Source organism: Borostomias antarcticus, assembly GCF_949987555.1.
Source record: "Borostomias antarcticus genome assembly, chromosome: 2".
Taxonomy (NCBI): Eukaryota; Metazoa; Chordata; class Actinopteri; order Stomiiformes; family Stomiidae; genus Borostomias; species Borostomias antarcticus.
Window position 1 is genome coordinate 8,302,613 of NC_140235.1, and position 4,717 is coordinate 8,307,329.

Genomic DNA, 4,717 nt, shown 5'->3' on the forward strand with positions numbered 1-4,717 from the left:
GTCCCGAGGGTGTGAGGGGACTCTGGTCTGTCTGTCAGCACACAGTCCCGGCTAATCCTTTAGTCAATGACCAGCAGACCTCTGGCTGGACAGGGCAGTGTAGCACACACACATGCACACTCGCACACACACACACACACGTACGCACACACACACACACACGCACACACACACACACACACACACACACACACACACACACACACACACACACACACACACACACACACACACACACACACACACACCAAAGCCCCCCTAGAACAAAGGGAGAGGCACTGACTGCTTCATATTAGTGTTTAATTAAGTTAAAGGCCTCTTCTCTCTCCTCTCCGCCATGCTTGCCTCTCCACAGACCAGTAAGCCATGTGAAGTCGTCTATTCTTTCATGGCTCTGAGCTGGCATTCCGATGGGCTTGGATCAGCGGCGCAGTGCCGGCCGCACCGGTCCCGGGGCCCTCGGGGGCCCCCACGCTGCCTCCGGCCACCGCCGATCTCTCACTCCTGATTAATTCAATAAAACCATTAAGCATCCCCCCCCACACACACACACCTCCCTGACGAGCCCCGAGGCGTCACTCTGACAGATCTCTGCTTAGCACCTTTATACGCAGCAGATAACCTTCTTTAGCGCCGGCTAAACAGAGCCAGGCTGCTCTCCAGAGGCTGCTGGCGCGGGTCTGACTGGACGTCTGACTGGACGTCTGACTGGACTCCGGGGAGAGGAAGGAAAACAGATGAGAATCTCTTTGAAACCTTCCTCTCCCTCGTCTTGTTTTATCAGCAGTGGGCGAGAGAGAGCGGTGTGTTCAGCTGACGGGGAGATAAGCACCATGTGTGAGATCATTAGATACGAGCTCTCGTGGTGTTCTAGAGCGTTTTTGCTCTCTCTCTCTCTCTCTCTCTCTCTCTCTAGCCCTTCTCTTCTTTTTAAACACCTAGCGTTACAGTAGGTTTTTAGCTCCTCTCGAGTAACATTTCATCTGGCTAACATACTGCGATGCTATAAATCTGTCTGAGACACACTGAGTCTGACCCAAACATCCACTCTGGTATACTACCCTGAGTCTGACCCACACATCCACTCTGGTATACTACCCTGAGTCTGACCCAAACATCCACTCTGGTATACTACCCTGAGTCTGACCCACACATCCACTCTGGTATACTACCCTGAGTCTGACCCACACATCCACTCTGGTATACTACCCTGAGTCTGACCCACACATCCACTCTGGTATACTACCCTGAGTCTGACCCACACATCCACTCTGGTATACTACCCTGAGTCTGACCCACACATCCACTCTGGTATACTACCCTGAGTCTGACCCACACATCCACTCTGGTATACTACCCTGAGTCTGACCCACACATCCACTCTGGTATACTACCCTGAGTCTGACCCACACATCCACTCTGGTATACTACCCTGAGTCTGACCCACATGTCCACTCTGGTATACTACCCTGGAAGCACGTTTGATTTCATTCCCAAATTACTGTGACAAAAAAATCTGTGAAGCTATATAAATCCTTCATTCATCATACTACCGTTAAAGTCCATTGAAAGTCTCTGTTGATTTAGACTCTCCGTATTTCATCTCAGCTAAGCTGAGAAGTGAAGAATTATGAGCACATAACTACCTTATTGAGGGTATTATGTTTAGCAAAGATAAATCAGGGGTTGGAAATAAAGAGATAAGACGGCTTCGTCTGGACAGCTCTGCTGTGGGGGGTTGAGAGGGGCGGGGCCTGCTCTGCTGTGGGGGGTTGCGAGGGGCGGGGCCTGCTCTGCTGTGGGGGGTTGAGAGGGGCGGGGCCTGCTCTTCTGTGGGGGGTTGAGAGGGGCGGGGCCTGTGGGGGGTTGAGAGGGGCGGGGCCTGCTCTGCTGTGGGGGGTTGAGAGGGGCGGGACCTGCTCTGCTGTGGGGGGTTGAGAGGGGCGGGGCCTGCTCTGCTGTGGGGGGTTAAGAGGGGCGGGGCCTGCTCTGCTGTGGGAGGTTGAGAGGGGGGCGGGGCCTGCTCTGCTGTGGGAGGTTGAGAGGGGGGCGGGGCCTGCTCTGCTGTGGGAGGTTGATAGGGGGGCGGGGCCTGCTCTGCTCTGGGGGGTTGAGAGGGGCGGGGCCTGCTCTGCTGTGGGGGGTTGAGAGGGGGGCGGGGCCTGCTCTGCTCTGGGGGGTTGAGAGGGGCGGGGCCTGCTCTGCTGTGGGTGGTTGAGAGGGGCGGGGCCTGCTCTGCTGTGGGGGGTTGAGAGGGGCGGGGCCTGCTCTGCTGTGGGGGGTTGAGAGGGGCGGGACCTGCTCTGCTGTGGGGGGTTAAGAGGGGCGGGGCCTGCTCTGCTGTGGAAGGTTGAGAGGGGGGCGGGGCCTGCTCTGCTCTGGGGGGTTGAGAGGGGCGGGCCTGCTCTGCTGTGGGGGGTTGAGAGGGGCGGGGCCTGCTCTGCTGTGGGGGGTTGAGAGGGGTGGGGCCTGTGGGGGGTTGAGAGGGGCGGGGCCTGCTCTGCTGTGGGGGGTTGAGAGGGGTGGGGCCTGTGGGGGGTTGAGAGGGGCGGGGCCTGCTCTGTCTCGGGGCACGGGACAGCCCAGGGTGAGCGCCACCAGCCGGTGGGGGGCTTCATTCTGAAGCTGCCTTGCTCACTGTCTGAATAGAGTATAAATTACACCCGTCTCATATGAGGGCGTTGTGTTCGGCAATTGTAAAAATAAAGTGTGTGTGACACCACTGCTGCTTGGGCTTCCTCTCGCTGCACTTGTGGCACATTCTTTGGAGGGTGGGTGAATATCTTTTTCAACACACTGGAGACGCTAGCGATGGATACACAACCCCAAGATAAAGAGAGGGAGAGAGAGCAGGAGGGAGAGAGACAGATGCAGAGAGAAAACAGGAGAGAGAGAGAGAGAGACAGACAGCGAGATATAGCAGGAGGAAGGGAGGGAGGGAGGGAGAGACAGAAAAAGGGAAAGAAAAACAGAGAGAGTGAGAGTGAGGGAGAGAGAGACATGCAAAGAGATAGCAGTAGAGAGATTGGATGTCCAGCCGTAACTCATGTCAGAGTTGAGAGCCAGGATAGGGTTAATGTATCAGAGCAGGGTTGAGAGCCCGGATAGGGTTGTGTTTTCACTTCCAACCAACTGACACTTAACCTATGAAGTGCGTGGACAGCTTTATGCGTCTGGGCCAGAATTTATAAGTGTGATCATTATCATTGTTATTTCTGCCCTCTGAACTCTCTTCATAACCAGGGCTGTCGCTGGTCGGCCCCAGCCTCTCTCTAGTCCCAGAGCCTCTGTGTTTCAGCCTCTCTCTAGTCCCAGAGACTCTGTGTTTCAGCCTCTCTCTAGTCCCAGAGCCTCTGTGTTTCAGCCTCTCTCTAGTCCCAGAGACTCTGTGTTTCAGCCTCTCTGTAGTCCCAGAGCCTCTGTGTTTCAGCCTCTCTATAGTCCCAGAGACTCTGTGTTTCAGCCTCTCTCTAGTCCCAGAGACTCTGTGTTTCAGCCTCTCTCTAGTCCCAGAGACTCTGTGTTTCAGCGTCTCTCGGTGAACCTGAGTGGGCTGTTGTGGGTCAATGTCAATGTCAAGTTTATTTATATATAGCATTTAAAACCCAGAGGTTTGCCAATGTGCTTTACAATAGCAATCAAAAAAGTAACAATCGATAAAAGCACACAATATAGCACACACATAGACCTGCACATAATAGACACACATACACAATGGATACAAACAAACAATCACAGTCAAACAAAGACCCATAATCTGTGAACTGCGAGAAAGAGGTGCCTAAGCACAGCCAAATGCCAAAGAAAATATCATTCATATTTCCTGGTGCCTGTTAGGAGGGTGGGTTGCAGGGTGGGAGGAGAAAGCTGTGTGGGATGGGGTGACCCATGCTGACATTTGGGCTTTTTGAGTGGCACACAACCTTCTGAGACCTTCTCCATCTCTTATGGTGGGTTGTGTGTTTCTGGTGATATAGAGGGGTTGAGTATCCAGTCATTTTCAGACTGTCCACAGGTCTTTTTTGGACCGTCCTCTTCACTCATCCCTCCAGTCCTGCACACAAATCATCTAATCAATATGATAGGGGGTAGCTAGTGCATGTCTTGTCACTCCGGCCCTCAGTGTGAATTCAGTCTTTAAAGAGACAGTACGCATGTAGCTTTTGCTCAGAAACGCCCCCACCTGCTGCTACGAGGGTCCATTCAGCTTATTATCCCATGAGCTTGGTTACGCTCACACTCCCAAACATCAGCTGCAGCACATCTGAATATGCATCTCAGCCAAAGAGTATTTTATTATATTATATTATATTATATTATATTATATTATATTATATTATATTATATTATATTATATTATATTATATTATATTATATTATATTATATTATATTATATTCTAATCTATTCTATTCTATTCTGTTATATTCTGTTATATTATATTATATTATTATATTATATTATTATATTATATTATATTATATTATATTATATTATATTATATTATATTATATTATACTATACTATACTATACTATACTATATTATATTATATTATATTATATTATATTATATTATATTATATTATATTATATTATATTATATTATATTATATTATATTATATTATATTATATTATATTATATTCTGTTCTATTCTGTTCTGTTATATTATGTTATATTTTATTATTATGTTATATTATATTATATTATATTATAGA